The sequence below is a fragment of the Lagopus muta genome, chromosome 1 (assembly GCF_023343835.1).
Source record: "Lagopus muta isolate bLagMut1 chromosome 1, bLagMut1 primary, whole genome shotgun sequence".
NCBI lineage: Eukaryota > Metazoa > Chordata > Aves > Galliformes > Phasianidae > Lagopus > Lagopus muta.
This window is the reverse complement of record NC_064433.1, coordinates 158,210,434-158,226,766: the sequence shown is the minus strand read 5'-3', so window position 1 is coordinate 158,226,766 and position 16,333 is coordinate 158,210,434. Positions and strand designations below refer to the sequence as shown.

The following is a 16,333-nucleotide window of genomic DNA, read 5'->3' as shown; positions in this document are numbered from 1 at the left end:
GCAGTTGGTTTTCATGTACACACATAAAAGACCGAAGTTATTCATTTAATATTTTAAAACTAAGCTGGCAAGGAGCTTCTTTTTCATTTTTTGAGTAGTTTTTGGACTGAATCACACAGTGTCTCTAATTGATTCATAACTTGGAGCATCAAATAGTTCCTTGGATTTGTGTCATCTAGAAACATACGACATCTTGCTCAGTGCTCAACTAAGAGAACCTGAGCCTAAATGTTTATAAAACTGTATCTTGGCTGTGGAACGTTTCAAACTAATTCTCCTAAATCAGGCAGATCAGAAGAGATTACATGGATCCCTCTCTGAGTCAACACAGGCATTCTTTCCAATAAAGATCAGAGAGGAAGAAGACGCATATTTTGTGTCAACATGGGTAAGGATGCAGTATCCTGGCAGTATAGGATGTCCTTACAGATCCACCTTACAAATGTGTGTAACTAGAATGGATGTAAAATCGTACGTAGTCCGAAAGTTGCTCATTTATTCAGTTTTCCACTCATATATGACCTGATATGATATCATATTATTTGTCTATAAATAATAATTATAAAAAAAATAATTTTCTAGGGAAATTATGTACACATTATAGCACAAATTTCAAAAAGAAGAATGATAAACTCATTACACATAATTTTCATAGATATGTAAACAGTTGAAATTGCTTCATTTTTATGCTGAAATCATCTCAATCTGTAGAGTTTTGTTTAACTTCACAATGAACAGAAAATCAGGAAGTCTTTTATTATTGTTATTAATAATAATTTCATGTAATATAATTTTGAAAAAAATTACACAAACTTTTCTACCACTTCTGTCTTCTTTCAGTTTAGAAGAAAAATATTTTGACTTACAATGCAAAACCTCTTGATATTTTGTCAAATTTGTTTTACGCCAGCAGTATTCACTGATTTTAATTGAATGGAAACAGCAGTTCTCATCTTCTATGTCACATTGCTAGATTTTGTATTATTGAATTTCAAGCTAGTTTCACTGGGACCTGTCGAGAGGCTTAAGCCAACCTCTGAGTCTCCTTGCTATCCTCCTTTCCACGGCAGCATTGTTTGCCTTTTGTCTGTTCTCTGATTAAATTGACATCATTTTACCTTTTGCAACTCCCATGTCATTTTCTGTTGACAGCATCCAGTAATAGTAACAGACCAGTGTCCTTGTGAAAGGGGCAGAAACCATTGATTAGCTGGGTGTATTAATTCAGACCCTTTAAAAGTCATACAGACGTGTCTTTGTGTTAACTGGCAGCTGAATGGGGGCTAGTGAGAGAAGTTATTAACCACAGATAACAGTCAGCGCCCTCTATTCACTAGCAATGTCACTTTGTGCCATTTGAAGAACAGTTTGTAGTGAAATTTGGTCACATAACTCTTCCCTTCCCTGCACACATTCTGAACTGAAGTTATTTAAAGTAAAAGAGTAGAAATAATGTTCTGATTAGACTGATGTTGGTAGGATGCTTACATAATTTCCAAGGACTTGTACCACTTTTAATAAAACCCATCTGCACTTCACAACCAAAATCTCCTCCAGATAACTTTATAGGCCCTGCTGATACTAAGTTAAATGTTTACCATGTATAGGGAATTTATAACAGCATTTTCAGAAATAAATGATTATGAGCAGTTACAGGAAGCACCTAGCTATAAAAATCCTATCTACAAAACACAAGGGAGATGCAATAATTATGTCAAAGCCTTCCATTCTGTTTGAACAGTTTAAACAGAATAGAGAAACGGGAATACTAAGGCCTTCAAATTATGAACTTTACAAAATATCTGCATTTAAAAATATGATATCTGGGAAGTGCAGAATGGTCTGTGCAAGTTTATTTGCTGAACATAAATAATGTATAGAGAGGTGACCCAAGACAGCCAGCATGGCTTCACCAAGGGCAGATCTTGCCTGACCAATCTGGTGGCCTTCTATGGTGGAGTGACAGCATTGGTGGATGGGGAAGCAAGACATATGTCATCTACCTGGACTTCTGCAAAACCTTTGACATGGTCCCCCGCCACACCCTTCTCTCTAAATTGGAGAGGTATGGATTTGATGGATGGAATGTTCAGTGCATTAGGAATTGGCAGGGGTGGTCACAGCCAGAGGGTTGTGATTAATGGTTCTGTGTCAGGGTGGAGGCCGGTCACAAGTGGTGTCCCTCAGGCGTTGGTCTTGGGACCAGTGCTCTTCAATATCCTCATCAGTGACATAAATGATGGCATCGAGTGCATCTTCAGCAAGTTTGCAGATGTCACCAAGCTGAGAGGTGCAGTCGATACACTGGAAGGAAAGGAAGCCATCCAGAGGGACCTGAACAGGCTGGAGAAGTGAGCCCATGAAAACCTAATAAGGTTCCACAAGTCCAAGTGCAAGGTGTTGCACTTAGGATGGGGCAATCCCACGTGTTTATACAAACTGGCAGAACATCTCCTTGAAAGCAGCCCTGTGGAGAAGGAATTGGGGTCCTGGTAGACAAGAAGCTGGACATGAGCCAGCAGTGTGCACTTGCAGTCCAGAAGGCCAGCTTTGTTCTGAGCTGCATTAAAAGAGGAGTGGCCAGCAGAGAGAGGGAGGTGATTGTCCCCCTTCACTCACCTCTTGTGAGGCCCCATCTGGAGTTGAGGAGAACTGGGCTTGTTTAGCTTGGAGAAGAGAAGGCTCCGGGGAGACCTCATTGTCACCTTCCAGTACTTGAAGGGAGCATATAAACAGGAGGGGGAACAACTGTTTACATGAGTTGATAATGATGGGACAAGGGGGGATGATTTAAAAGTTGGACAGGGGAAGTTTAGGTTAGATATTAGGAGGAAGTTTTTCACCCAGAAAGTAGTGAAGCACTGGAACAGGTTGCCCAGAGAGACTGTGAATGCCCCATCCCTGGAGACATTCAAGGCCTGGAAGTGGCTCTAGGCAGCCTGGTCTAGTGGTTGGCGACCCTGTTCATGGCACTGGGGTTGAAAATAAATTATCATTGTGGTCCTTTTCAACTCAGACCATTCTATGATTCTATGAAATGAATATCCTGCTTCTGTTCGCCAGTGCTGTGAAAGAAAGACTTATACCAGTGAAAGTTGTTTTTTGTTTTTTGTTTTTTGTTTTTGTATTTTCAAGATTTACATGCATTTCATATTTTGTTCTAGATTAAAGAATTTGGCAATAATTGAAGTGGAATCAACTGTGAGAACAATCTTCCTTGTGCTGAGTTTACATTATAACAAATAAAATAAGCTAAGTAATGAAATTTGATTTTCATCAACATTCTGAAAATATGCTTGTCCTTGTATTTTCCTCAGGAAAAACAAAATACAAAATATTTTATCCTGACTCCAAGTCATTCTGTGATAAATTATTTGCAACAACAAATTAGAATGATTATAATGGGTTAGCATTTCTGACATAAAAATTATGCTGTAGGGTAAATTAGCTTAAGCACAACACCAAAATGAAGTAATTGGTTTACACACTGGATCTCTCTCATATCCAGTCAGTACTACTAGGATGAGTTCAGGCTGCCTGCGGAATTTATACATGTAACATTCATTGTAACATCTTTAATTACTGGTTAATGCTGTAGAACCAGAAGGGAAATCTAAATTTACATAGATTCCTGTAGTAGGAGTAAGATCAGCACATATACATAACCATTACCCCTTAATTTGTCCTATCATAGGATTAAGCAAAAAAAAAAAAAAAAGAAAGAAAAAAAAAAGAGGGTACGTGTTGCATGTCATTTTAAGAATAATTAAAATGACATCTGCTGTTACATTACACATGTACCACTCTGTGCGATCAGTAGACTTCATTTTAACTTTCTTCACAATTGTCTTTCTTCACAATTGGTTTGCTACTCTGTAGTGCTGTGTTGGCTGCTTATTATTCACTACCTATGGTTTTGAAAATATATTTTCCATTAAAAACAATGCAATTAGCTTCCAATTATTTCTTACGTATTTTTTAAATAGCAAATAGAGTTATCTGAAGAAAAATAATCAAAAGGAATACTATGCCATTTTTGTTCAAAATCATCATCATAAGAGTCATTCAATTTTTAACAGAACTTTTTGCCCTTCTGTAGACTACTTCTATCATCCTGTTGCAGAAGAGCTGCTCTCTAGATATGCAGCATCTCAATAGTGGAAATTCTGAAAGGAGATTTCAGTGGTCTGTATGTTTTGTTGCTGTGTTTCTGAGAAGACAGTGATATTTATGACATTAAAAAGTTGATGTACTATCAGTCCATCTGGGCGGAAGATTTCATAGTATTTTCAATAATTGAATGCTTTCAGCATTTGTATCTCTTCTGTTTGCTAACAGACATATTACCTTGTGTAACTTTCAACCGCAATTTGTAAAGTAGTTTTCCTGCAGAATATTTCATGGAAGCAGAAAGCAGAAACAATGCACTATATTTAAAGGTGAACTCATTTTTTTCCTTTGGAAAACTTAGACTCAAATTACAAGATTCTTTTTTGGTAAGAGTTAGGGGAATGACTAGAAAATGAAGTAGGACAGAAAGCGTCTTAATTTATTTATTTTTATTTGCCTTAACTTTTATTCTCTGGCATTTAATGTTCTATAGCTATGAAAAGTATAGGCAGTGAAACTATACAGAGACGGAAAAGCTGTAAAGACAGGAGACAAGGAAAAAAAATATATATAAGTTGATCAATTTGGTAGATAGTCCCATTCCGTATTTTGCATGAGAATTCACATCAAGAAAGCTATACAACTAATTTCAACAGTTGTAGCAAAGGATGACTTGCAGTCAGAAGCTTGTGAGTAGAGACATACAGATCATAATCATGGAAAACCCTTTTGTGCTTCAAATAGGAGTGTAGGAATAATTAAGAAATAAATAAATAAATAAATAAATAAATAAATAAGAGACTTTAAAGAAAAGCAATAAAAATGAAGAATTGGAAACTACTTACTTTAAAGCAACCTAACAAAACAACAACAACAAAACAGAAAGTGCTTCCAAAAAAACAAACAAACAAACATGATGGAACAAAGGAAAAAAAATAATCAAAACCCAAAATTTATCTGCCAGAAAATGTAGTAGCATCAAAATTCAGAATTCAGTGCTATCAGTATATGATGCTATGTTATAAAACATTTGCCTAAGCTTACTCTCTGCATAATTGAGTTGAACTACTTGTTTAAGCTCTCATTCAGATGTACTTTAACCATCCTAGGTCAAGTGAGTCATGGACAATACAAAGGAAACAATGGTTTCAGCATTATGTTGTTTTAGTGTCTTACAAAGAAAAGTGAGAAGTTCCTGGATTTGGTTGAAACCATCTGCTAAATATTTCTATTTCAAAAATATTTTTCACTAAAGGGAATCTAAATTCTTCCATTCATGAAGGAATAGTAAATATGAGGTACTCTGTTGCTAATTCATGTAGTCATATAGATTCATTCATATATGTATATTCTTATGTTAGAGAAAAAGCCATTTGTTCATGACAAAAATGGAACTGGCTGAGAAACATGAGAACTCTTTTGATGAGCTAAGAAATAATAGAGTATTATTAATTTTTTGCAGAGCTACCAAAAGACTATTTTATCAATCTCAGTAAGACAAAGTTTGCCTGAAAATAGATATTTGCAACTCTTTGACACTCGTGAAAACTGATTGCTTGGAAGCCTACGAAGATTCTTCTCACTCACCACTCCATCCTCATTTCTGTGTGCCCAGTGGTGCTCCAAACTTTGGCTGTTGTTTAGCACTGCAGCTGTTTTTTAGTTCCTCCGAAGTCACAATTCTGCACAGTTGCTAGTATTATCATTTCTTTTTCTGCCACCAACTCTTGTAGCCTTGTTGGCCACCTAGAACATAAAATTCAATAAAGGGAGAGAAGAAGTAATGGAAAAGAAAATTATTATTTGAAGAGTGGGAGCTACAGCCATTGGATTTGTCATTTTCTATTTTCTTATTTAGGAGAAGGCCATACAAATAAGGAGAAACATGAATTTACAATGCAAAAGAACAGTCATTTAGAAAATGTATCCCCACGATTTAATTATAATAATTAAAAAAAAGTGTTTTTGTAAGAAAAATTAAATGTTCATAAGCAGTCCACAAGTTGAATAGTCTATGTCAATTCACAACTAATTCAAACTCTTCTATCACTTCTAACATTTTAGGAAAACTTATTACAGTGAACTCTCACTAGTTATTCAACACTACTTTTGATCAGGTTTTTTTTTTTTTTTTTTTTTTTGCTAAAAATGCGAAGAAAAGTTCATATTTGTCCTCAGAATATTTTATTTTTATTAAAAGGACATCACAGCATGCCAAGAGGTGAGAGAAATGGGATAAAAAACATTCACAGACAAAAAAAGAAATTGAGTACCACAAAGTCTGGTTTAAGCTTCCTATGCATATTCATGGAAGTATAAGCTGAAAGGCCATTTTGTGAAAGGTCACTATACTTCATAAAATGATAATTTTAGAAAGAAAAGCTAGTCCAAAAAGTAGATGTAGTCATTACTGACATATCTCTGTCTACCCTCCAGTTAAGGAGTTTTAATGATTAAGGTTCCTAAATCACTGCAATAATAGATGCCAGGCATTAGCTTTTCAATTTTTTTCCTCTATCTCATTTTCTTTCCTTTATGCAGTTAAACTTCATTACTTCTTGGTCTATGTGGCTTGGAATAAACAGTGGGAAAATAGCGTTCTCTCTTAGAGATGCTTTTTATGCAAACAAAAATTGTTCTTATATTTACTCCTCACAATTATCTTTGTCATTTTTAAACTGTACCTACTAATTTACTCACTTTATCCTATAGATTAAACATAGAAACTTAATCAGTCTCTTAACTACTTCCTTGCCATTCCCAAGAATTGTCTGAATATTTCTGGAAATACAGAGCCCAAAACTTTAAGTACTATAATTACTGAAATTTCAGCAGCACTGTGCAAATATCAGATCATTCTATATATCCTCCAAGTTTTACCTTCTGGTTACATGTCCCATTACTATGCTTGCATTTTTCACAGAATTCAGCAGTTTGATTAAGACTTTACTAAAATGAAGATATACAACACCTTTCTTGCTCTTCTGTTTATAAATCCTCTGTCATTCTATAAATAGAAACAGATTGGTTCTGAATAAATTCATATTGGTTGTAATATATCTCATTTTTTTCATACAGGTATCTCCAAATATTTCTTTCAGAATTTGTTCTGGATGACAAAGTTAAGATGACAGTCTTATAATTACCTACTTTCATTTTTTGAAGAGGAGACCAAAGTAGCTTGCCTCCAGTCTTTTGATAAAACTTCATGTATTTATAGAAATACTTCTCAAATAAATAAATAAATAAATAAATAAATAAATAAATAAATAAATAAATAAATAAGTTGCCAATAGTTCTAAGACTCTATCAAGTAGTCTAAGTAATGTGAGCTGAAAGTCACCAGTCCCAGACAATATGAAATCCTTTAATTTGTAGTGGTCTCTCTAAATTTTTATTATTCAAGGGTGAGATCTTGTTCTGTTGTGGTTGACAAACTCAGTTAACCAGTTGTTAGAAGACATTTTTGTTAAAACTAATTAAAGTCAGATTACTAATACTAACCTGAAGGTTAACCTGTTTCACTGAGAAGTATAAACAGCTCATTTTAATCTTCCACTTACTACTGGGATGTTTGCATTACTTTTTCTGCTTATTCTTACTAGGACTTGACAGTTAGTGTCATTATTCTTCTTAGATTTTTTCTGCTACAATATTACAGCCTTTCCTCTGGTTCAAAATCAAAATCAAAATCAAAATTAAGTAAAAAAAAAAAAAAAAAAAAAGGAATGGGTCACCTGCTGGTAACATTTGGTAACACAGCATTTGTTATTGTTTTGGCTCTATGTCTCATACTGTATGAGGTAATATGAAGGCATAATTCAGTTTGTTTTCCTAGGCACTCTACAGTCCTTCAGTACCGCTATACTAAGCTTTAAATTACCCATATCTTCAGACTGTGTTTATACAAGTAAATTCAGTTATATTTAGGAACAGTCTCAGGCACTGAAAAGCAGTGTAAATGCAGCCTCAGTTCCTCAGTTTCCCACTAGAACCCCCTGGTTTATCCTAACAGATTCCATAATTCTGCCCCCTTCCACCCTCCAACCCCCTCCCCCCCCAATTTTAAAAGCTACGCCAATACAATCTTCCTGACTATTTTCAAATGTTCCAGATAAATTTGTTCTAAAATGACCTGATTCTAATAAAAGATGAAACCAAGGCCAAAAATGTCACTAGGACTCCAAATAGAAACACTATGCTTCAGTACTTTTTTTTTTTTTTTTTCTTATGATAAATAACCAGAGTTAATAAAGATTAGTAGCATGCATTCTGTAGTCGTTGTATACCACTCTTGCATTTAAATAAACTACAGCTTAAATGGAAATGAAGAACTGTGACGGACTGCCTAGCATAGGAAGAATATGCCTCTTTTCATGTTGATGTATTAGGTCATTTCTTGAAATCAAAATTAAGTAATACTTAAGTAATTGTGCCTGTATGTCAGAAATCTGTTGAAAGTGGGGAAGTGTCAAGGTTAACTTGTAAAAAATGAACTGTACTGAAATCTGCTTGCCTGTATTTGCATAAGAAAAAAAAAATCCATACCAAAACATTTATCTAAGTTGGTCTAGAGACTGGATTTCCTGAGGAAAATTTAAAAAATGAAATATATAAAAAGGTAAGTAAAGAGAGAGATTAAATTTTCTTTTTTTCAGGTGAGTTGGAAATTTTTTATAGATATTTAATTTTTCTTTATCTTTATTCTACCTCACATATGAATTACTGGCATTTATAGTATCACCATAATTTCAGAGCAATTTCATCTATTCAAATCCTGAGGTGATTTTTTTCCCTGAAGAAAATCACTCAATTAGGTATCACTTTTACTAGTAATTCATATGAACTGTTTTATATTTTAGTTGAAGTTACTACGTTCCTGCCTCAGTGTACCTACAAGACAGCATGCTTTTCTTCTTTTGACTAAATACATAATTTTTTCCAATGTAACTTTTTTTTAAACTGCACAGTCTCGTTGCATACTGGAATTTCAAGGAAGTTAGACTTCAGCATTTGCTAATGGATGTAAGAATACCATTGAGGGACACCCATACTGGCAAACAGAGCCAGAGTCAGACTCCAAGTTGCTGGTATAGCTAAAGTGCTATGGTAAAACTACAGAGAAAGAGAAGTTTTTGTCAGACCATTAAAAAGCTACAAGCTGCCAGATAACACACTGTCCTTGAGTAGGCACGATATAGCAACACATTATTATGGAATAAAGAATTTGAAAGACTTTGGGAAAGAAAGACTACCATTAGTACTGAAGTCATAATAACAATGCCATGTATGCTAGCCTTCTATCACTTGACCAGTGTCTTGAAAATCCATGTGATTTTGCAATGTAACTATGAAAACTAATAAAATGAAATTGGCACAAAGTGAATAAAATACAATTTCAAACTTCTCTTTTTTTTTTTTTTTTTTTTTTTCCCTGAAATTAAGAATCCACTGTAATGGAAAATACTTGCATCAGTGTTTGTTTAGTAGTATTTTTTTCTATAGAAATGAAACAAACAAATGAGAAAAAAAACAACAGCTACTACTACTGGAAGTTATAGTGTGTGTTGGTTGTTTGCTTATATCATTAGACTTATACAATATTAGACAAAATTAGACAATATATCATTAGACTTTGCTACTATGCTATAGGCTTAACCGACTCATCCCATCAAGCATTTATTTGTCTTTCTCTTTCTTTACCTTTCACCTCTGGAAGTCAGATTGTAATCCCCAGCACTTTGAAGAGTACTGTAATTCTTTGATCTGGTGCTTAACCGATGACTTCACACTGCATAGTGAACTGAAGCAAAATGCCATAATATCCTTAAATCAGTAATATCACAGGAGTAAAAATGAACTCTGTTCTTTCATTAGGTTGAGTTTCTGGTCTAATGGAAAAACAGCATCTATTACTTTATGAAGCCTAATAAAATGTTCACTATAAAGAGATAGTTCTGAGAATATGAAGATATCTGAACTAAAAGTACTTACCACAAGCTGACTCCCATTATCTGTGTGAAACTGGTATTTCTTTTGGTGCTTCTCTTTATTATTTTCTCCCTATGGAACTTCTATTTTTCTTGGATCACAAATCTGTACAATGGTACAAATCATCTGCATGCTATGGGAAGTCTGACAGTGAAAAAAAATTGGGTTAGCCAACTTTACTTAGGCCATTATAAAATATGGGATAACTGTGAGTAGTTTCAAACAATGAGTTACTCAGTTTAAGGTCACTTTTGAAGATATTTTGGATTCACTTTTTACAGACATACTTTCTCATATTTTTCATATTTCAGCTTGTCAGCAGCTTGCACTAATATATGAAGGTTTGAAAATGCAGTCCATGAACTCAGATATCAGGTTATTACTCCGAGTTTCAAAGCACAGCATGACATTTCCCTAGATTACAAATAAAAGGTCCTATATTATTGGACAAATCTGTCAGTGTCCTGTGTTAAACATGAGTTCAGAAACAACGTGGTTATTGTTGCAGGACACCACTGACATATTGAAAGCATAGATATTGAAAGACCTATTTTTGAGTTACAGTCAGCCAATCTTGCTCACCAATTCTAAATATGAAGAGAATTATCCATTGAAATTAATCAGGAATAAATCATGATTCTTATAGAGACCTTTATATGCTTGTGTACAAGGTATAGAGGATTTACCTCTGTGAAGTACAAAGGTTTGATAAACCATCTCACTCTTTTTTCCTGCGCACTTAGGAATCCTATTGACTTCAGATAATATGTTTCAATATATTCAGTACTGCTAAGTATTTCATTCTTCTTTCAGGTTCCATAGGTAGGCAATATGATTGCACAGTATTAATACCTAATGGCAGTAAATTATTTGGGATATTCAGAATTAATAGAAGATACCAAAGCTAAGAACTAAACAGTTCCTTCCAGTGCTTGAAGGGAGCCTATAAACAGGAAGGGGAACGGCTGTTTACGAGGGTGGATTGTGATAGGACAAGGGAGAATTGCTTTGAACTGAGACAGGGGAGTTTTAGATTAGATACTAGGAGAAAGTTTTTCACCCAGAGAGGGGTGAAGCACTGGAACAGGTTGCTCAGAGAGGTTTTAGATGCCCCATCCCTGGAGGCATTCAAGGCCAGGCTGGATGTGGCTCTGGGCAGCCTGGTCTAGTGGTTGGCGACCCTGCACATAGAAGGGGGGTTGAAATAAAATAGATGATCAGTGTAGTCCTTTTCAACCCAGGCCATTCTATGATTCTATGATCTCAGAAAAGCAGAGTATTTATAAGGTCTAAAATTTTATCTTCCAAACTAATTGCTCTTCTTCTACCTCCTAAAATATTAACTATTGATCCAATATAGTAGGGAGACAGCCTGAATTGTCTTCCCATCTGAATTTCTGCTCAAAATTTTCAGATTCATTTATATGAAGTAGTCATGTAAACAGTGGATAGTCAATACATATTGCTTTCTTAAAGCTGTATTCCTCATAGATGTCTATATATTACTTTAGGCTGGAATTGTGTATGCATTTGTAAATGTGTGTTCTTTTAAACGTCAACTAGGCTTTATGTGAGTGCTTGTTTTACAGTAGCTGGCTCTCAGTGTGCAAAACTCCTCAGACTTTAAATCATCAAAAGATCAGTGAAATTTCTAGGTTTAATTCCTGAGCTTCAAGCATGTTTGAAGATTACTGAGATTTTTTTCATGGGGTTATGGTATAATGTTCTACAAAGTGATACAATTAACATAGAACAAAATAACATTGTGTAGACAAAAACACAAATTGACTTAAGATGAATAGGTAGATATTAAAACAAGGCAAACTAAATGAAGATAAATAGGATGCTAACTATTAAAAGGCATTTAAACATTGGGAAGGAAAAAAAAAAAAGAGCAAAATAGACTGTTCTGTTTGAGGAAAAGACAGAAAACAAACAAAACTGTGCTAGATATACCATGACAGCTCTTTGAACTATATACTTGCATAACATAAGAAATCTGAGATACAAAAGGTCAAGTTCAGATCCCTCAAACATTCTTAAGGCAACTTCACACCACTATAATTTTCCATACAAATTGTAATTCGCAAACTACAATATTCTCTAGAAAATAGTGAAATTTTATTTCTGTAATAAATTTTTCTCAGAATGCCATTAGTTTTTAACTCTGACCTTTACTCATTTCTTTGGAGAGTCAATTAAAATAAAACTTACCCCCCGCATTTTCTTTAAAGTACACTTTCTTACAGCCTCAGAGATGTTAATTTAAAGAACAATGTCATTTGTGTAGATATACTTACAAATGTAAAGAAACAAGAAAAGATGTGCTTCCTTTTGCTGTTCAACTCTGTCTAAATACTACAGTTTCAAAGAATAAGTTTCATTTAAAATATATGAATGTATTTATTTATTACCTCCCTCCCAGGATTATTCAATCTTGTTATCCTTTTATTGTGCAATAAACCTGCAAGATTAATGAACAATGACACTTCTTTTTTCATGGTATATGAAAACAGTGAAGTAGGAGAAAGATTTGGAATGTCAGCTGAATTCTATAGGCATTTGATAGACAAAAAGATAAAAGTGATCCCAGTCTTGAAGTAATTTACAGAACAGGGGCAAATTCCTAGGTATGTCTCAAGGTATCTTTCAAGCTACGGCAGGGGAGATTCAGGCTGGACATGAGGAAGTATTACTTTTCAGAAAGGGTGGTCAGGCACTCTCATAAAACATTCCATGATTTCCAGCAGTGACCTACCTGAAGGAACATAAATATATGTTAAAAAAAAAATAAGAAGTTTTTAACTTTTAGTAATATTTCTCTGTAAAAATAATACTTTTATTCTTCTCCTAGCATACTCAATCCACCTTTTTATCTGTTTTTATAAAAATATTTCGGATAATCTTTAGCAGAAATTATAAGGCAGCAACACTTTATATACAGCAAATGGAAGATTTACAATCTTGTAAAAGTCATCTGACATCACTGTTTGGAGTGACAGGAAAGTCTTCGAGCTTTTATCGTTTCTATACATGTTAACATGATTGAAAAACAATGGTTTCCTATTGTCCTTCCAATGCAAAAGAGTCTACAGTTCTATAAAATCTAAGTGCTAAGACCTTCGGTATAGAATGTGAATGAATGAGTATAGGCTGGGCACCACATCTCTAGGAAACAGCTTTACAGATTGCGACAGACAATAAGTTGGATGTGAGGGGGGGGAAAAAAAAAGGTCAAGAATAAACTGGAATGCTTTAGTAAGGTGGTTGCTAATAAGTCAAAGAAGTGATCATTTTTCCCTGTTTGGCACTTTTGAGAACACATCTAGAGTAGTGAATCCAAAAAAGAGATACCAAGGAAACTAGGATTGTAAAGCATATGACATACGAGGACAGAAGAAACGGCTAATGGAGGATCCAACTAATGTGTTCAATGATTGGAAACCAGTTACAGAGAAAACAGAATCTGTGTTCAAAGGTGTACAGCAAAAAGACAAGAAGCAGTGGACAAAGATGCAACAAGTTACATATCGAGGAAAAAAAAATTACAATAAGGCATCAAAATCTGGACCTGGTTACTGAGAAAGCCTGAGAAATCTCCATTTTTAAGATATTCAGAACTCAACAAGATGCTGAACAACATGCTCTAGTTTTAAATTCAAATATAGGTAAGAAGGAATTTAAACCAGAAGATCTTCAGAACTCCCTCATGATTGAAATTATTGAGTTATTCCATAATTCCCGAATCTTATAATGTAAATCCAGTCATGCATACAACTTTGCAAAGTTTGTCCCCTCATTCCTTCAAGCCATTCTGCAGGAAGAAAATTGATCACATTCTTCTTTCTCTTACATCACAGGGAGAAAAGGCACTCAAAACAACATATTTGTTCTTCGCTTGCAGAAAACAAACAAACAAACAAACAAACAAAAAAAAAAAAAAACCAACCTCTTGACACTGTCTTTACCTGAAAAAAAAACATAAAAGAAGGACCAGAAGACCCTTTCCATCTGTTTGAACCCTCCTTTGTTTTTGGCTCAAACTTGCTTTCCAAGGGATTTCTTGGGACAGAACTCTGCCCTAAGCAGGAGGTGAGTGGTGGGTGTCACCAAGTGGCAATCAACATAACTTTGTGGACAGTTTTACATTTCAAAGCATTTCTTTGTACTGTTTGCCTTCAAAAGGGAGTGCTCAGGAGTGTTAATTGGCTGAAGACTGCCTGGGAGAAAATGACTCCAGCCATATGGGATAGATTGCGAAATGATACCATTACATCCTATGCAGACAGGATACAACTGGCATCTCCTAGCTTCCTCTTATCTGCTGACTTAAAATTTGCAAGGCCTGGAAGATGGCAACAAAGGAGTTCCCATTGAGATTCAAAAGCCAGAAACAGTCACTCCAAAGAGAGCTGACAGACCACTGTCATAGATAAGGTTATAATGTTGTTGGAAAGCGCAGTTGTACACTGAACAACACAACCTCCAGTGACCCATCATTATGGAAGAGTAAGTCCAAACCACAAGCAACATTGGAACCCTTGGTAGTGACTCTCTCTCTCTTGCTTTCTACAAAGACTCCTTGCTTCTATTTCCTATATCTTTTCTATTTTCCATCTTCCCCATCTCCCTTACTGATTTGTAGAGATTTGGGAGGGAGATTTGTAAGGGAGATTTGTAACTGACTAGGATTTGTAATAAACTGGCTGGACCAACATTTGAACCATTGTTTCTTAATTTCACTGTCGGGTATACATATATTAAAAGAACCTCCTCTCCCTCATACAAATTGAAGTGAGACACCATTCACTCCACTTTTTTCTCCTAATGGAAAGGCAAAAATTTACACAAACACATACACACAGATTTGTTTTCTAATCTCTGCAGTCACGTGACTAGGTGTACTATAAAAGCATTCTTCCCATGTTTTCTGTATGGTATAACGCACATTCATGTTGTATTATAAGAAAAAAATATTTCTCTGAATTTTGGTGAAAAACATTGAAAGACATATTTTTGAGACTCCATCAAGTTATCAAGTTATTGCTTTCTACATTTTTTCTATTAAATTTGAAAGGCTCTGTAAATTGGGCTTAACTCCAACTAGTAGTTTTGATCATAGAACTACAGAATGGCTTGGGTTGGGAGGAACCTCAAGGATCATCAAGCTCCAATCCACTTGACACAGGCAGGGCCACATGTTGTTTGATTAAGTTGTCCTGAGTGGTTCTATAACTGTCTTTTACATTCCATTCACAGCAGTAGTACCATCCCTTGATTATGATAGAGTATCTAAAAGTAAGCCGTTTGTTTTTTCTTGTTTATGTTATGTTATCATCCTCACAGAGTTCAAGATACTAACTACATACAGTAAACTGTATTTTGATTGATACTCATTGGGATCAATGGGATCAAATCACTGTAGGGGGAGAATGAGAAGCATCTGGAAGTCCAAGAAAGGGACAGAACAGTGAAGCTGTGCTCTGCTTTTTTTGATATGCACAAATCAATCCAGTATGACCACTACTGAAACAGTCCTAGTATTTGATCTCATGAGGATGAAGGCAGCAATTTAAGTGACACTGAGGAGAGGAAAGAGGAAAAAATGGTTACTCACCTGGGATGCTCCCCAACGTTATTTAAAGCTTAGTCAGATGCAACCATCAAGAGCGGGTGATAACATGTTCATAGGGTATTTAAACTGTGCAGTTAATGTGCCAGCTCTACCCCTGCTGACTCAGGAGCCTGCTCACAAGCTGCCAGTTCCCCAGCACAAGTGCAGCACTGCTGCTGGCTTCAAAAATCGTTTAAAAAGAGCTTTTTTACTCCAGATCCCTTGTCCAGTGTAATCTTACCTGTTCCAAAGCTAGTCTCGGCAGCAAATCCTTATAAAGCTTGCTGAGGACAAGTCCAGATGAGTCGTGGTCAAGGGCTGAGAAATCCTTTGCCTAAAGGGCACAGATGGACAAGTTCAGGCAAGTCCTGGTGGAAGTTGGTAAAATCTTTTGTCTGAAGATTTGCTGGCCAGAGGCAAGGAGAAGTGATAAGTCCCAGCTTAATGGTCAGGAAGCAGTCTTTTGTGTGGGCTTATCTTGAGGGACATAGCCATCTCAGGAGGCACTGACTCAAGCACCCTGGAATGCCACATTGGCAGAAGAAGGAGGATAAAGAAGGGAACAACAACTATGAGAGTAAGTGTGTGTCATCAGATGCCTCTCAACAGGATACCTGC

At 35.4% G+C, this 16,333-nt stretch overlaps 1 long non-coding RNA gene across 1 annotated transcript; it reads right to left on the bottom strand.

The window, feature by feature from the left end:
- Nucleotides 1–4,626: 4,626 nt before the first annotated feature.
- On the bottom strand, nt 4,627–16,042 carry LOC125702072 (uncharacterized). The gene is made up of 3 exons (XR_007380426.1): nt 15,957–16,042; nt 10,105–10,245; nt 4,627–5,856 (listed from the first exon to the last, which is right to left on the bottom strand). It is a non-coding gene; the product is annotated as an uncharacterized LOC125702072 (long non-coding RNA).
- Between the last annotated feature and the right edge of the window lie 291 nt (nt 16,043–16,333).